Raw genomic sequence first — 19,518 nt, forward strand, 5'->3', positions numbered from 1 at the left:
AGTCAAAACTCAAGTACATCAACGGCAGGCAGAGCATCATACACTGAAAGCAGTGGCTGTGGAGTCAGATGGTTTAGATTTGATTCACAGCTCTGTGACTCCTCAGATCTTTGTCAAATGTAAACTGGAGTCAAAGGTTCAATTTACTCACAGAGCAGCTGTGAGGTTTTAGAGACCATGCACCTAAAGCAGTGTCCACTAGTATATACTAATGATGGCTGCTGAAGCTACAATAATCAGTGTTTCACAGTAGGCACCTGATAGCTAAAGGGAGAAAACAAGATAATTGAACAGTACGAAAACAAAGAAGAATTCATATGTAGAATCCATCATCAACACAGCACCCTTAAAGCCAATGCATCTATTTTATACATCAACAATATATGAGGGAGGCAAAGTAGTTTTTTTTTTTTTTTTTCTTTTCCCAGTACTGGGAATTGAACCCAGTACTATTAGGTACATGTTAGTTAGTGCTCTACCAATAAGCTAAATCCCTAACCCTTTTCATTTTTTGGTACTGGGGATGGAATCAAGAGGTGCTTAACCACTGAACTACATCCCCAGCACGGGGGGGATTCCACCCTCTTTTTATTTATTTGAGACAGGGTCTTGCTAAATTGGTTCCTCTCTAAGTTGCGAAGGCTAGCTTTGAACTTGTGATCCTCCTGCCTCAGCCTCTGGAGTGACTGGGATTTTAGGTGTGTGTCACTGCGCTTGGCTACAGCAGTTATTATTTACTACCTATATTTCAAAGATAAGAAAAAGAAAACTTAAGCAGGTTAAGTGACTTGCCCAAGGTCACTAGCTAACAAGGAGCAAAGATTTGAATGTAGTTCTTCTGACTCCAACTAAATTGTTAACTGGTATTCTATTCTGCACGAAAGGCATGTCTTTAGACTGTTTTGTAAATCTTCTCTTCTATGGCATATTATTCTAATCTATGTCAAATTCCTTATAACTGAAAATCCCTATATGCCAGATTTTCCCACTACCCCCAGATTTCTTAAACCCCAGAGCTCTTAGCCAATGCTACTATTTTAAGAAAATTTCAATATTAAAAAGAGACTATTAAATAGTATTTTGTTTGTATTAAAATATACAGTGGGCTGGGATTGTGGTTCAGTGGTAGAGTGCTCACCTAGCACGTGCGAGGCCCTGGCTTCAATCCTCAGCACAACATAAAAATAAATAAATAAAATACACAGTAAAGACCTATGGTTGTAAGCTCAGTGGTAGAGCACATGCCTAGCATGTGTGAGGCACTGGGTTCAATCCTTAGCATCATATAAAAATAAATAAATAAATAAAAGATACTGTGTCCACCTACAACTAAAACAAATTTTTTTAGTAAAAACAGTCAACTTTAATTTTTCTTTTAATTTCTGCTCAACTGATTCCTAATCTTCTTGTCAATAAATCTCACTGACATCTTTGTCCATAGCAGTTACTCACGATCTCAATCTTGATATATACATATTCCTAAATACCAAACTGGATTAAAAAAAAAAAAACAGAGGGGCTGGGGATGTGGCTCAAGCGGTAGTACGCTCACCGGGCATGCGTGCGGCCTGGGTTCGATCCTCAGCACCACATACAAATAAAAGATTGCAACTGACATTTAATTTGGAGTACAAATAAAAAAGTTGTTCGTTAAAAAACAAACAAACAAACAAAAAAAAAAACAGAAAGAATAAAAGATTGCCCATATCCGTCCTAAATATTCTATCCATTAACAACCCCTTGAAGCAATACCACATTAAACGAATTTCTTAGAGGCTACCTACCATTCTAGGATTTTACATGGAAAAAATGTGTTCTGTAGATGTGTGGTCTTTAAATCTTGTTGATCCATTCAAAATTGTAATACATAAAACAACAAACTCACAAACATAAAATATTCTTTCTAGTCCACTTACCCTCGTATGTGACCCTTTTTTACTTCTACTTAAAAAAAAAAAAAGTTACTAAGAGTCACCCATGTACCCACATTTTAACTTTTAAAAACTTCAAAGGGAATACTGCCATCTACTGAACCATATTCATCACCACCCCCTTGCTATTTCAGTGATGTGTCACTTTCAGGATGCCCTGGGGACAAAATTTTAGTATTGGGAATATTTGTGTTCAAACAAATTTAGGAACAAAAAGTTGTATACATTTCACAGCTTTTGATGAAAAAACACCCAAGAAAAAAATTTCTATTATTCTTATTCCATTATTTTAGGCCTGCTCAAGAAATATTTTGAAATTTGGGAATTGGTTACTTCTCAAGATTCTCCTTTCCTGTTTGGAAAACTTGATACTCAACACCCTTCTTTCATGATCTTCTCGTCTCAAACCAGACAGACAAGAAAGGCTATCATTTCAATATAAGGACAGACTCTCCAGGAGACTTCAGAGTAAATTTGTTTCAATTTTTATCTTAGCCATTATTCATTTAAAAAAAATTTTTTTTTTGATGGTACTGAATGATACTGGGGATTGAACATTCTGCCACTGAACTACATTTCCAGCCCTTTATTAGAATCTTAAAATTTTGCAAGGGGGTCTGGCAAAAGTACTAAGGCTGGCCTCAAACGTGATCCTCCTTTCTTTCTCCACAGTTTTTTTTTTTAAGTTTTTAAAAGTATAACATACATATGGAAAAATGTACAAATCATAAATGTTACTCATGTAATAATCACATTTAAGTATAGAAGGAACCACTACTAGCACCCCAGAATCCTCCCTTCTCATGATCCCTCCCAGCTATCACCATCACCCCAATGCAACCTTTAGTTTGACTTATAGATTAGATTTGCTTCGTTTTGAATTTGATATAAATGAAACTGTACTATTATATGTGCTGTTTTGTGTCTGCCTTAATTTACTCAACGTCATGTTTCTGAGGCTCATTCCTGTTGTAGCATGTAGTAACAGTTTGTTTTCGAGGCTGTAAGTATTCTATTATATTCTTGTATAATATATTGTTTACTTGTTATAATGCCGATGAGTTGTTTCTAGATTTGTGTCATTACCAGTAGTGCCTTTCTGAACTTTTTTGTATATATCTTTTGATGCACAAATGTATGCATTTCTATTTCCAGGGTATATTATTCTAGCACTGGCAATTACCTAGTCACAAGGGATAGTATATGAATAACCTTACAAAATACTAACAGTTTTCCAAAAGGTTTATACCAATGATCACTTGCTGTTTAAGGTCTCATATTTCCCAATGAGGGGACTGCTATGACTTTAATATGGTTTGTCCCCTCCAAAACTCATGCTGATTTTTGATTGCCATTGTAAAAGTTTGGTGTTAGGAAATGTGACCTTTAGGAGGTGGGATTGGAAATGGGCCTGGTGGTGCACACCTGTAATACCAATGATCTAGGAGGGTGAGGTAGAAGACTGCAAATTCAAGGACGGCCCCAACAATTTAACAAGCTTTAAGCAACTTAAGGTGCAGCTCAGCAGTAAAGCACCCTGGGTTCAATCACTAGTAAGAGGGATTAATGTCTTTCTTGTGGAAACCGGTTCATTCTTGCCAGAATGGGTTGTTATGCTCCTAATGTTTTGCCTCTTTCACATTTACCCACTTGCCCTTCCACTTTTCTATCATATAATGATGCAGCATTAGGTTCTCACCAAATAGAGCTGCTAAATTTTGGACATTCAATCTCCAGAACTGTGAACGAAATAAACTTCTTTCTATTATAAATTATCCAGTCTCCGATATTCTGTTATAGCAACAGAAAATAAACTAAGACAAGGAGAGTATTTCAATTATAAGTTGTTCCCAGTTAAAAGAAATTGAGACACTTGGAAGTAGGCACAGAGTACTTAGGGAAAGAGAGGTCAGAGAGCAGTTAAGATAAAAATATGAGACCTTCCTGGACTCTGGGTCTCCCCCCACCCCCAGGACTATGACCTTAAATCCAGAGATTGCCAGGAGCATATTTGAGAACAGAAGTCTGTGTCCCATACCACTGTACCCTGATACTAATTTACCAGCAGATTTCTTCCATCCAGGTTTTCTTTAACACTCTCTTAACCCTAATCAATACCCTGAACTCCTAAGGAGATTATATATTTTTGAATGCAAGCTACATTATTTCAATTAGAATTCAAAAACATTTTTTACACCATAATTACCTTCTTATTTAATTGCATAGAATGTGTTTTGAAGTAGAGGTTTTTGACAAACAAGAATATTACCGGAATTGAATTGGAATTACTACAATAGGAGCCCTTCCCCCCAAGATTTGTCCTATTTATAGTGACAAAGACCCTTGTCAATAATGTGAGAATACTATGCCTAACCTCATTCATGTACAGATCAGGCCTGGTACAGTCTTATCTCATCAAGATGTCTCAACTTAAAGGCAAAAAGGAGACAGCTGCCAGAATATTTTAATGCCTATGAATTTAGAGAATTGCTCTACGTCAGTCTAATCATTTTGTAGAGTTATAAAAATATCTGCTACAAAAGTGGTGCTATAAGTATGTGTCCTTCTGTAGCTGAGGGTAATAAAACACTGCACAGCCCTGGGTCAATGTCTGCCAAGCCAGAACTAATATACATCTGAGCTGCTGTGAATTTTTAAAACTGTCCTAGCTAATCTTTTAAAAGAACTCTTGTTTATTTTAAGTAAAAATTAGCTGCAATAGTAACTGTTTCAGTGCTTTATCAATGAGATGTACCTAATAAAAATTTAAAAATCATCATTCCATGTCATAAGGAGGTTAACATTTGACACGGAGAAGACAAGAACAAGGATGGGGGCGAGGGATAGGAGGAACGAAATATTTTAAAAATTAAGAAAAAGAAAAACTAACCTTTGTTACTCTGGCATATCCTGATAATGCTATCTACTATACATACTTTATTAAAAAGTATTAGAATAATTAGAACTTCCAAGTACACTGTCAGTAATTATATTTTATCCTAATCTTTTCTTTCTTTCTCTTTTTCTTTTTGGTAATTGTAGAGGGACAGAATGCCTTTGTTTATTTATATGTGGTGTTCAGGCTCGAACCCAGTGCCTCACACATGCCAGGCAAGCGCTCTGCCACTGAGCTACAGCCTCAGTCCACTTGTCCTAATCTTTATCAAAATTATACAGACAAAAGTAGAATATAAATGCTAATTCTTGTTAAATTAGCTTCTTTTAAAATAACATCTGAAGATCAACCAAAAAAAAAAAAAATTAAAGAGTCTTTGAGACTTTGATGGGTAGTAAATTCATTCAGCATAGAAAGCAAAAATAATCAAAATCACTGTCAAGATGCAGGTCAAATTCACCCTAGGCCTAATGTTTGACATTTGTACTTTCTTATCTCTTTATTTATTTCCACTTGCAGGCTTAGCAGGGTATATATCTGGAGAGCTGGCTACAGTTTGATGGCCAAATTATGATATAAGATTTGCTTGTAAATGCTAACTTACTGGTTCACATGTGGGAGGATGAAAAAACTAGCAATGTTTTTTTCCCCTCCTCTTCTAATAGAAAAGTAGACTGCCAAACAAGGGAAATGGAGAAGAGGAAAAAAAACGTACAGGTTAATTGAATAGAAACTGCTAACACAGAATGTTAAATTTTACATGTAGTCTTACAGTGAGGAAGAACCCACTGATTATGCCACTGATGATATATAGGATTTGTTTTTCACCTCCAGTTTAAATACCACTGTTTCCTCACCTCTGGCCTATTCTGCTTTCTCGTATCTGTGAACTTCTATGGTACTCAAGTAGTTCTTCCTGCAAGCTCTCTTGCCCTGTGCACAATCTTTTTACACATTTGCCTTGTTTTCCCAATCAGCTAATAAGTGCTTTGAGAGATGCTTAGATATTTTTGGCACTCAAGGTCAGGATATTGCTTTTTATAATAATCCATAATAGATGTTTTATTTATTATAATATCTAAATCCTAAGAAACACTAGTGAACACTTGGCAGTGTTTAAGATGTTAAAATGAATACCAGGGAGGATAAGGAGATAATTTAAAATCTATTTTGGGAAAGAATAAAAGGAAAAGGAGAGAAGGTACTTCTTCATAACTTGAAGGAAGTGAAACATAAAATTAATATATTTTTTTTTGTTTTTTTAAGACCTTCAAGGGGCTGAGATGAGGCCCAGCAGTACAGCACTTGCCTAGAGTGCACGAGGCCCAGGATTCAATCCCTAACATCACCAAAAAAATACATACATACATAAATACAAAAATAAAAAAGGCCTTCAATTAGAAATAATCATATAATATACTTCAAGTCCTTTTAGGCTTCCTGAATAAGTTTAATTATTATTTTTCTTTTTCTTATACAATTTTTTAAAATTGAGCTATAATTCATGTAATGCCAGCATCTATCTTCTTAAATTGCAGCAAAATACATAACATAAAATTTACCATCTTAATTTTTTTTTTTTTTTGGTACTAGGAGTAGAGCCCAGGACTGCTTAACCATTGAGTCACATCCCCAGCCCTTTTTATTTTTTTAAGACAGGGACTCACTAAGATGTTTAGGGCCTCACTAAGTTGCTGAGGCTGGCTTTGAACTTGGGATCTTCCTGCCTCAGCCTCCTGAGTCACTGGGATTACAGGCATGTGTCACCAACACCTGGAATCTTAAGTGTACTGTTCAGTATAGACTTATGTTTATTTATATCATTATGCAGCCAATCTCCAGAACTTTTCATCTTGCAAAACTGAAACTCCACACTCATTAAGCAAAAACTTCCCATTTTTCCCTCCTCCTAGCCCCTGCCAACCACTGCTCTGCTTCTGATCTCTATGAATGTGACTACTCTAGTTACCTCATGTGAGTGGAACCAGCCAGTATTTTTCTTTTGTGACTTACTCACTTAATGTTAATATCATCAGGGTTCATCATCAGATTTCCTCCCACCTCCCTTTTAAGGCTGAATAATTCTATTATATGTACATACTACATTTTTTTGTTTATTCATTCATCAATAGATAAGTGGGTTGCTTCAACCTTTCAGCAATTGATGATGCTATGAACACCATCAAATAACTAACTCTCTGCTTTTAATTCTTTTGGATATATACTCAGAGTTGGAACTACTAGATCATATGTTAATTCCAGTTTAAATTTTTGAGGAACTGTAATACTGTCTTCCATGGTGGCTCTATCATTTTACATTGACAACAACAGTGCATAAGGGTTCCAGTTATTTCACATCCTCAACAACACCTGTTTTTGTCAATCGTTTTTTATTTTAGTCACTCTAATGAATGTGAAGTGCTAGCTCATTCTGGTTTTGATCTGCATTTTGCTAATGACCAATAATGTTAAACATCTTTCCAAATGTGCTCACTGATCATTTGTATATCTTCTATGCAGAAAAATCTATTCAAATCCTTTGGCCATTTAATTTATTTTACTTTCTCTTTTCTGCATATATTTATTTTTAAAATTTGTTCTAATTAGTTATACATGACGGCAGAATGCATTTTGACACGTTGTATACAAGTGGAGCATAATTTCTCATTCCTCTGGCTGTACATGGTTCTGAGTCATACCAGTAGTGTAATCATACATGTATATAGGGTAATAATATCTGTCTCATTCCACCATAATTCCTCTTGCCTCATTCCCCTCTGCACAATCCAAAGTTCCTTCATTCTTCCCTAATCCCTGCCTCCCCCCCACACTATGGATCAGCATCCACTTATCAGAGAAAACAGTTGGCCTTTGGTTTTTTGGGATTGTTTATTTCACTTAGCATGATACTCTCTAGTTTCATCCATTTACCTGCAAATACCATAATTCACTCTTCTTTAAGGCTAAGTAATATTCTATTATGTATATGTACCACATTTTCTTTATCTATTTATCTGTTGAAGCGCCATCTGGGTTGGTTTATAATTTAGCTTTGGCCATTTAAAAAACTGGGTTGTTTCTTTTCTATTGTTGAGTTATGAGAGTTCTTTATTCTGGATACAAGCCCTCATTAGATGATAGGCAAATGATTTGCAAATATTTTTTCCTATCCTGTGAGTTGTCATTTCATTTTTCTTTTTTCTTCTTTTTTTTTAGTGGTGGGGTAGTACTAGGAATTGAACCCAGGGGTGCTTAACCATTGAGTCACATCCCCAGCCTTCTTATTTTTATTTACTTATTTATTTATTTGAGACAGGGTCTTGCTAAATTGCTTTGGGCCTTGCTAAGTTGCTGAGACTGGCTTTGAACTTGTGATTCTCCTGCCTCAGCCTCCTGAGCCACAGAGATTACAGGCTGTTTCACTTTCTTAATGTTGCCTCTGAAGCACAAAAGTTTTTAATTTTGACGAAGCTCATTTTTTTTTTTTTTTTGCTTATGCTTCTGACATCACATCTAGGAAACTACTGCCTAATGGAAGATCATGAAGATTTATGTCTGTTTCCTTCTAAGAATTTTAAAATTTTAGCTCTTCTATTTAGGTCTATGATCCATTTTTTCAGTTAATTTTTGTATATGATGTGAGGTAAGGGGTAATTTAAATTATTGCACATGGATATTCAGTTTTCCCAGCACCATCTGTTGAAGGGATTATTTTACCCCACTGAAAATAGTTTCTGACACCCTTGTCAAAAACAATTAAATGTAAATGCAAGGGTTTGTCTGAATTCTCAATTCTAGTACATTGATCTACATGGCTAGCTTCATCCCAGTACTATAATCCCTTGATTACTACAGCTTTGCAGTACACTTTGAGATTGGGAAGTATGAGTCCTTCTCTATTGATCTTTTTTTTTTTTTTTTTAATGGTTTAACTATTCTGAGTCCTTTGCGTTAAATTTTAGGGTTAGCTGAAAAAAAACCCCAAATAACCCAATCAATAAATGGGCTAAGGAACTGAACAGACACTTCATAGAAGAAGAAATACAATCCATCAACAAATATATGAAAAAATGTTCAATATCTCTAGCAACTAGAGAAATGGAAATCAAAACTACTCTTAAGATTTCATCTCCAGTCAGAATGGCAGTCATCAAGAATTCAGGCAACAATAAAAAATGCTGGCGAGGATGTAGGGAAAAAGGTACACTCATACATTGATGGTGGGATTGCAAATTGGTGCAACTACTATGGAAAGCAGTATGGAGATTCTTCAGGAAACTCAGAATGGAACCACCATTTGACCCTGCTATCCCACTCCTTGGTTTATACCCCCAAAACTTAAAAATCAGCATACTATAGCAATGCAGTGATAAAAATGTTTTAGCAAGTTTTATCTAAAACGTTCAGTGCTAGAGAGAAAAAGACTATGAGGGGCTGGGGTCGTCGCACAGCAGTAGAGCACTCACCTAGCACGTGCAAGGCACTGGATTCGATCCTCAGCACCAAATAAAGATAAATAAATAAAATAAAGGTATTAAAAACAGAGCTTATGAAATTTAAAGTCAGCCTTGACTCTTCCACATTGTAGTAATATGCAGGCTTTATGAAAAAGCTAGAGGTTCCCTGAGAATCTCAGGGGAAAAAGGAATGTTTCCAAATAGTGAGAGGCCAATTTTAAAAAAAAAGAAAAACAAACAAAACCCTCAAATACAAGGCAAGGTTTTTTGGGGGGAATGATTTTATAAATACTTCGTGCCAGAAATGGAGAAATGTCTAATTTCTCAAAAGTTCGAATTTCAGGTCTTCCCCATCATGGACAATGTGGAAGAGCATATTTGATGCCTATATTTTGCAACTCTAAACCCTGAGATGTTCCTCACTTAATACTTCTGACCTTTCAACTGGAGTGTAAAATTCCAGCTGGAGGCATATGACTGTCAGACTATCACTGGCATCATAAAATGCTATGGATAAAGATGTCAAACTTGGTAAAGCCAGTTTTAGAAGAGATTCATCCTCAATTACATAGGAAACATTATGAAATCTCTTATTAGAATTTGGGTTATCCAAAAGGGTACATTGTCATGCCTTACGGAAGGGGGAAGCACATGACTTCATGACTTCAAGGAGATTACCTTCAGAGACAATGAAGAGGAGTACACTGTTAATACTGACAAGATAAGAGGGTGGCAGAGGTTTGGAGGGCCCATATCCATATCAAAGTGTTATCAAAAAACTGAAGGAGCAAGACTTAGAGATGACGTGGCAAAGAATGGCAAAGGGGATGATACTTAAGAATTAGAAGAATTTTTTTTGGCGGGGGGGGGGGGTCAGAAGTTTACTCAGTTTTAACATGAGAAACTGTAAATTGAAGCCATAACAAATTATGATCAGTAAGTAAAGCTTTAAGTAATAAAATCTGCACTAATTTTGTACCAGGTAATAGAATCAAAATACTGCTACCATTCATAGAGTTGCTTAGGAAAAAACCAATTTCTTGGTAAAGATTCCCTTTCGAATTTCATCTCCCTTATTTTTTCTGCCTCCAGCATCTTTCTCCAAGGCTAATGTTGAAATGTAACTCTTTTTGTGGTTCAGTTCACTTCATGACCCCACAGTCCATAATAACTTGGCATGACTTTCTTGAGTCTTAAGATTCACACCAGTTCAATGTTTCTACTAATAATTCAAAATATTGTAGGTAATATTTTAGTGAATTACTTTACTTCTAATTATGGAATAATTTACATCAAAAGTCCAAATGTGTGACTTGATCTTTTGAAGGATACTTTCCTGCATTTTAGGCTCTGGGTTATCAAAAATTTGGGAATGAGCAAAGTTATGTTGTAAATGTCAATGTCCTACCTTGAAAGCAACAAGCTGATTCTCTAATTTACCACAGAAGTGCCAGATGCTCATTTTATAGGCCGATTTGTGAGCCTTAACATTTAATGAGAAATTGTTAGCATTACATTTGGCATGAGAAGACTATCTCAGGTGTTGAGAATACCAGCAAAAGAATCTTTTAGCTCCATTCTTCTTAGGAGACTGACTGAAATAATATAACAATTAAATATCACTTGAATAGTTAAAAAAATCTTCATAGTAAATTCTTTCCTAAAAGATTAAGTCTATCTGCTGAATGCATTCATTATATTTCTTTCAGCATAACAGAAAAATATAGTACTTAGAAGAAAAAAATAATGCACAAAATCAGAATGATCTAGTAAGCTACAGGTGTCATTCACAAAGCTTATAGCAAGTTGAAAATTTACAAAGCATTTTACCTATTTTAAATGCCAAGCCCCCTTTTTTTTAAGGAGTAGGATCTATTCAAGGGTGAAGAATAGAAACAGAACTCTTTCAGAGGCAAGAGGGGACCCCCCCATAAGGGTTGTGCCCCGCCCTTTTGCTAGGTCCAGAGAACTGATGTGTGTATGCTCTGGACTCATTGCATACTCTGTCTCAGAGTAAGAGACTTTGCTCTGAAATTTGCCTACAGATTTGCCTAAGAGATACAGAATTTCCTGCTGACTCAGGAAAACTCTTCAGCTAAACTTGATCAGAAAGTTGAAATCAAGAAGTTGTTTAGATCTAAGGGTCAGCAAATTACTCTATAAAGGGCCAGAGAGTAAATATGTTCAGCTTTACAGGCCACAATCTATTTCATAATCTTCTGTTTTCTGGTTTTGTTTGTTTTCATTTTTTTTTAAAATTTATTCTAATTTGTTATATATGACAGCAGAATGCATTACAATTCATAGTACATATATAGAGCATAATTTTCCACATCTCTGGTTATATACAAAGTATATTTACACCAATTTGTGTCTTCATCCATGTACTTTGGATAATGATGTCTATCATATTCCACCATCCTTGCTAACCCCCTGCCCTCTTCCTTTCCCTCCCATCCCTCTGCCCTATCTAGAATTCATCTATTCCTCCCATGCTCCCCCTCCCTACCCACTATGAATCACCCTCCTTATATCAGAGAAAACATTCGGCATTTGTTTTTTGGGGATTGGCTAACTTCACTTAGCATTATCTTCTCCAACTCCATCCATTTACCTGCAAATGCCATGATTTTTTCTCTTTTATTGCTGAGTAGTATTCTATTGTGTATATATGCCACATTTTTTTTTTTATCCATTCATCCACTAAAGGGCATCTAGGTTGGCTCCACAGTTTAGCTATGTGAATTGTGCTTCTATAAACATTGATGTAGCTGTGTCCCTGTAGTTTGCTGATTTTAAGTCTTTTGGGTATAGACAAAGGAGCAGAATAGCTGGGTCAAATGGTGGTTCCATTCCCAGCTCTCCAAGGAATCTCCATACTGCTTTCCATATTGGCTGCATCAATTTGCAGTCCCACCAGCAGTGGATGAATGTGCCTTTTTTCCCCCACATCCTCACCAACACTTATTGTTGTTTGTAGTCTTAATAGCTGCCATTCCGACTGGAGTGAAATGAAATCTTAGAGTAGTTTTCAACACTCAAAAATCAAAGGCATTTTTGTATATCAGTGACAAATCCTCTGAAAGGGAAACAGAAAGACTACCCCATTTACAATAGCCTCAAAACAAACAAACAAACTTGGGAATCAACAAAAGAGGTGGAAGACCTATACGATGAAAACTACAGAACCCTAAAGAAAGAAATCAAAGAAGACCTTAGAAGATGGAAAGATCTATCTTGCTCTTGGATAGGCAGAATAAATATTATCAAAATGACCACACTACCAAAAGCACTATTCAGATTAAATGCAATTCCAATTAAAATCCCAATGACATTCCTCATAGAAATAGAAAAAGCAATCATGAAATTCATCTGGAAAAATAAGAGACCCAGAACAACTCAGAGCATGTTTGCGAATGAATGGACGGTAGAATAGACCCACCGTTCTCCCTCTGTTCTGAGAGTCTCTGGGGTTTGGGCAGCCTAATTTTGACTGTTGACTTGAGTTTTCATGAAATCATCAGAGGATTGACCCAGTGCAAATTCTGTTTCATCAAGTGTGAGAGACTTGGCATTTGCAAGTTAAAGCCACATCAGCACACAAGACAGCTGAGGTCTGCCAGATCATCGATGAAATCAAACAACTGACTTATATCATATGTGATAGAGGGGCTGTTGGGATTCATTCTCTTCAGATGTTCTTCATACATTTTACAAACTCCTTCCATGCATTCATTCACAGATTCATAGTCAGCATAAGTTCTGCCTTCTGGCCTCTTGGTTGGCTGTACCAGCAGAATGGTATGAGACATCGCGCCAAACTCTTCTTTGCTGCAGCCGCTGACGATACTGCCGCCGAACACGAGCTCAGCCACAACGCCGCCAACAGCCAATCCCCGCGAGAGGAGCCGCCTTGTTTTCATTTTTTAATCTTATAAAAACGTAAAACCATCCTTAGCTCAGAGTGAAAACAAAAACTGGCTATGGGCATAGTTTGCTGACACTTAGTCTAGGGTAGTGCTGTCTGATATAGAGGCCACTGAGCACATGCGGCTATTGAGCATTTGCTAGTACAATTAACTAAGAAATGAAATTTTAAATTTTATTTAATTTTAATTAACTTTAAACACACATCGTGGTTAGTGGCTACTGTTGTAAATAGCATATGTTTACAGGATCTTCAGTACCTACAACAGTCCCAGAAATCTCTCTATACCTATCCCTGAAGAATCTACTGAAGGCTTAGACAAGAAGTAAATTAGGCATAAACAATAAGTCTTGCTAATAAAAGACTCCAATTATTAAATTAAGAAATATGCTGGGGTTGGGGTTGTGGCTCAGCGGCAGAGCACTCACCTAGCACATTCGAGGCGCTGGATTTGATCCTCAGCTCCACATAAAAATAAATAAATAAAATAAAGATATTGTGTCCAACTACAACTAAAAAAATATATTTAAAAAATTAGAATTATGTGTCAATTCAAATGACTAACATCAAGGAAAGGAAAAATACTATAAGAAACCTGAAATCAAATTAGTTGTATTCCACAATTTATTAGTAAGACATTTCTCCAATAATGTTTGGGAAAATCAGAACTCTGAAGTGTTGCAAGAAAGAACAATTCAGTTTAAAAAGCTAAGCAACGGTTCCCATTTTTAATGGAAGTGAAAATTTCTATTGTTCAATTTGCAAACAGATTATCCTATTGCAGGCAGATGCAACTAAAATTAGGTCTTTGTTTGCCTGAAAAGACAACTGATTTCTCCCATCACTGACCTGAAAAGTTCCTGAAAAACTGTTCTGCTTCATTCATTACACTGCCTCTCCCAGCAAGGCCCTTAAAGTTCTTGCAGCACAACCTTGCTCCGTTAGCCAAGCTGTTACACAAAAAACCTAAACCCTCATTTCCACGTGTTGACAAATAATTTCCCAGTCCATTAATACATTGAAAACTTGACTCCTGGAACTTCTGAAGTAGAAAATTAAGGGAGAAAACAGTTAACTTTAGGGGAAGCTTCCAGTAAATACCTTGGATAGTATTCAGCAAAAAGCTATTTGTTTTTCCTATATTTGTGGCACAGAATACTTTTCATTTAACAAAGGAAAGAATTTAAAACACGCAGCAGGGTGCACATCAGTATACACATTCAGCTGATGATGCAGGACCAGAATCATCAAGCCCCCAAGTTTTACCTTCAGCATTTCCTATTTGCTCCTGAAGAAAGGAAAATCATTTTGTGTGAAATCAGAAGTTGAATCATGGAACACAAATCAGTGAACGCAATCAGTTGGGACAATACACATTCACTTATGCAGTTCAAATCAAATTATCTACTAAGAGTCTGGAATTGGTATATTTGTACAATAAAATTCTATGTAGCAAATGGGGAACAATGAGGACTGGGGATATGGCTCAATGGTAGATGCTTGCCTAGAATGTGTTAGGCCCTGGGTTCAATCCCCAGTACCATTAAAAAAAAAACTTAAATTAAAAAATGGGGAACAATGAAAAGATACCTAAGACATAGTGTGGAGTATAAAAAAAAATCACAAAACAGTATGCAGATTAAGATCTCATCCGTGAGTGATAAAATATAAACCTGATTATGTACAGAAAATGTCTGGAGGTGTTCAGGGAGAAACGAATGGTGGTGGTCACCTCTGGTAAACCAAGCATACAAGGCTTTTTACTTTTCACCTTACACCCTTTCATGCTATTTAATTTTTTTTTTATATCAAGAACTTATATTACTTGGGTAAGTTTAGAATATTCCTTTAAAAACCTAGAGGGATCTCTGCAGTGACTCCTCTCAAAAGATCAAGTTGTGGCCTTTTGCTGTTGCAGTATTGATAATTTAAATGAAAAAGTCAATGATTCCTTTTGTATTTAAAGCCATTATAACATTCCAAAGACTGTTGTGGTTAATGAGTTTCCACAGTGGGCAAGAGAGAGAAAATTCACACAATAGTATTATGAAACTAGAAGAAGAAAGGGGGAGGGCACACTTCAAAATAGGGCCTTCGTAGGACAAGACAATCCACAAGTGCCAAGCAGCTCTAGAGCTGTAAAGATCTCAAGAGAGCCATCACATTTCAATTACCATCACTAACATTACTTATTATTTGGCCTGCTCTAGTCCCTCAGGAAGGCAGCTTGTGATGATAATACCCGGCCTCTTCTTGTAAAACAATTCATTAGGCAAAGCAGAACAGCTGGGGCAGCCACGTGCGAGTTCTTAAAGCACCGCCCCACTGGGACCTCTGGCCCAGATTTCCCTTTTCGTAAGGGACAGCCACCACCCCTCTGACAGCTGTAGAATCCTCCAGGGACTCTTCAGGTTTAATCAGTACTTCCTGCACCAGAGAGGGCCATTTGATTTCTAACATAAACTAATGGCACTCCTGCTTTCAGCAGGTTACACCAGACATCAGATAAGAGGCTTTAGTGCATTTTTATCTTGTTCTAATGTTCGAGAGTTAATGAGGCAGCAAAAGATATTGTCATAGAGCCCCGGTGTAGCTATATTATCCAATAAACGGACTCTTTCCAAGACAGGTTTAATATGGATCGAGGAGGTAAAGAAGGCTGGCTTAATATTGATCCTATTGGGAGGATGAGAATCCAGTGACCATAAGTAGGGCAAAATCATGCATATTCTGCAGCGAAGTGCTACAAAGAAGGCAAAGAGTCGCCTTTAAAGACTAAAAGTAAAAAAATGCTGATATTTACCATTGTAAGCAGCATAAACTTAATGGATTTGGCATTTCAGCTAAGGTTTTTAAAGCAACACTTTGAAACAAAGCTACCTATTTTCATGCATTTTGCTGAAAAGTGTTCTTAGGACTTAGTGTTATTGCCAATTTAAAAAAATATATTATAAAAACAGCTTTGCATTATGTTAATTACATAATACAATATTTAATTATATTAATATTATGTACATCAGACAGTGCTATAAAAACAACTATAGCTTTTGCCAGTTATAAAGCGCATTTTATTATGTTAAATGGTGAAAACTACCTTAATTTCTAAATTTCTACCCAAGCGTAACATTATACAGGGAGGCCTTCAGAAATAATTTGATCATTCATTCAACAATACTAATAGCCTATTATAACAAAACATTATGTGAAACAAAGTAAAAATAAAACCCCATCGGATTCACTAGCTGCATGAAAGAAAATATTATTTAATCTTTTCTTTTTAAACCTTACAATCTGTTTGGCAAATACACAGAAATCAAAAACCTGCTCTCTCTCTTCTCCATACCAGAAATATATAAGGCAGATTCTACTAGCGACTTTAAAAGCTGAACATTTCTGGAGTGGCTTGCTCCCTAAAAAGATTACAAAGGGGACTGGGGTTGTGGCTCAATGCTGGAGCAACTTGTGAGACACTGGGTTCAATCCTCAGCACCACAGCTGCCTTTCTAATTTCTAACATCATTCTTCCCTTCCTCCTTATGAATAAAAATTTCCAATTTTTAGTCAGTAAAATTACAGCCCCAAACAAGATTACATTGTTTGGTAGCTACATGAAGCTAGGAGACTGAGTTCTGCAGGACTTACAGGAAGGATGTTTAATGGAACAAGAACCAGCTATGTGGAACCCCTTTTTACCCTCTTCCCATCCCACATTATGGTCTACAGCTCAGACATGATGGCTTGAACTCTAGCACCCACGAAGTACTCTTTAGGACACAAGAAAGAGGAATGAATAGAAAGATAGACTTTAATCCTTGATGACCCTATGGAGCTGCCCCATCTGCGTAGGTCTGTCTATCTCCAGCCTGTCTTCTTGTGGGGGAAAAAGAGAAAAAAGAAAAGAAAGAAAGAAAGAATATCTACCTGTGTGAGCCACAGTGGTTTTAGATTTGTAGTTGTACATTATTCTAACTATTGGACCTGATACCCAAAATCATTTGGTCTATGACCCTGACAGTATTTATTTCAAAGATGCTTTAACACCTTAGCAAACAAAACTGAAGTTTTATAACATACTCCCAGTACCACCCTAAACTGTATTCTCCTAACCACATAGGCTTAAAGACTTTTCCTTGACATTATTTTGATTCTTCTGTTTCTCTAGTTTGTTATGATTTCTGATCTATCTTTTCTCCCAAAAGCCTCTCTAAAGTTCCCCTCCTCTGCATTCACTCATTCCTATCTAGTTCAAGCAGTTACTGTACTCTTGAACTGAGTGAGGCAACCCCCTACCAGTCTCTGGAACACATCAACACACTCTTCAATATTCTCTAGGGGCTGCTATTATTTGGAAAATGCTTCCTCAGCCTGGTTCTTCAGGCTTTCCATAATCTAGCTCCTCCTCACGATCCTAACCACACTTTACTCAAAAATTGCTTCCCAGTCTGAAGTGTCTTCATTCCTTCCACATGCATATACTAGCCATCGAGTCCTACTTCAAGTTTCAACTCTTCCAAGAAGTGTTTCCATAATTCTTGACCTAACTTTTTCCTCTATAGGAGCTTGCTCAGAACACATGCTCAGAAAAAAACATGAGATGAGATGGCCATTATGTGAGAAAGGCCAGATCAGACAGAGTTGCAGCCCAAATTAAAGATTTTGACTTTATTCTAAGAACAATAGGAAGCCATTGATGGATTTTAAGGTGAAGTGAATGAGGTCACATGTCAATTTGTGTTTCAGAAATACTACTTTGACTGTGGAATGGAGATGATATTGGAGAAAAGATCAATTCTGCAACTAATTCAGCTGGAAGAAAGGGATAATACCAGAAATAAAGGAGCTATGACAAAGCAGGCTTGTTGTACAGGGGGAACCTAAAGCTCAATATTCTGGAGGAAAATGATAGCCACTGGAGTAAATATATGTTCGCTGTAGGAAAAAAGTGGCAAATACTTATTACAAGAGTTAGTACACAGAATTTGGTACTAAATGTTCTCCTACAAAATGTAACAGCATTTACAATCCTAGACCTTGATTGGATATTTAACAAAAAGCCTAGATTTTTAGAATAACTGAGGAAGTCTTAATGTGGAAGAATATTAGATATTTTCAAAGTTCTGTTGATTTTTCTTGAACATGCTAATGTTATTATTATATAGCAAACTGTTTATTCTTAGGCGATGTGGGCTGAAGTATTCAGGGATAAAGTGCTATGCTATTTGAAATTTACATCCAAATGGTTGGGAAGGGAAAGAACCTGTTCCCATGCACACATGGCAGCAGAGACAGGGAGTACACTGGTATTTAAGATTTTTCATAATAAATTATTGGAGGAAAAAGAAGATTTGACAGCATTTTTTAAAGTACAAAGAGGGGATTCTTTCCTGATCTATCTATAGCATTGATATTCATTCATTTACTTGATAATCTGAAATGCCTTTTATAAATCAGCTCCCAAAAGTCTGGAATCTTAAAAAGAAAAGTACCACATGAGGATTTTTCACCCAAGAATCATCCCTTCTACAAGTAGTGAGCAGATCAATACGGCAACCCTCACTCTAGTTTCAAGCCTGGCTACTCTTGGATTCCATCCTCGGCCTGATTAACTAAGGCAGGAAGAGGATCTGGAGACACCTGACTGAATCCTTCTACAGCACCTCTATCTGTTAAACCTTTTATACAAAGTTATCAAGTATGGCTATAGAGCCAGTTCAAAGATTAGCAGGTACACCAATTAGTACTCAAATAATCTTTTATTGTGTTGCTCTTTTTTAATGACATTTTCCTCTAACACCATGAGACTGTGGCTAATTAAATCCTTGTTTTTCCTGAACTTGACACTGACAGCAGCAGGCACAGAAGCAGACAACCATAAACTATTTTCTCTCCAACCAGGGGAAAAATGCTTCCTCTGTGAGCCTAGAATACTACACTTTACCCATCTATCAAACTATTTGGGGGCGGTGGGGGAGAGATATTCTTTGTAATAACAAGCTTTTCAACGTGAGCAATTAGAAAGCTTATTTCCATGGTTAAACTGATCTTTTGACTGAACAGACATAAGTGAAACTCCTTAACTTGGTCCAACTTTCTTTGCTTATAATCTGACTGCATAAAACTGATAAATGATCAAAGAAAAAATAAAGGTCTGCATCAAAATGGATGTCACATACCTCCAATATGTGCATTCACTAAGAAAAACAATTATCTTTTTAGTTAACAGAACAAAACAAGGAGTTCCTGCACCAAGTTAAGAGGATAACTTGTGGTTTTATATGCTTTTAGGTATTACATGGGACATTGTTA

General features: G+C 36.5%; 1 protein-coding gene and 1 pseudogene across 2 annotated transcripts in view; both read right to left on the bottom strand.

Annotated features, from left to right (window-relative positions):
* Lin52 (lin-52 DREAM MuvB core complex component) overlaps positions 1 to 19,518 on the bottom strand; it is a 103,963-nt gene that overhangs the window by 45,008 nt on the left and 39,437 nt on the right. The gene's annotated exons all lie outside the window — the stretch shown is intronic.
* LOC143393460 (enhancer of rudimentary homolog pseudogene) lies at positions 12,878 to 13,178 on the bottom strand (annotated as a pseudogene).

Source organism: Callospermophilus lateralis, chromosome 3 (genome assembly GCF_048772815.1).
Source record: "Callospermophilus lateralis isolate mCalLat2 chromosome 3, mCalLat2.hap1, whole genome shotgun sequence".
In the NCBI taxonomy this organism is placed as follows: Eukaryota; Metazoa; Chordata; class Mammalia; order Rodentia; family Sciuridae; genus Callospermophilus; species Callospermophilus lateralis.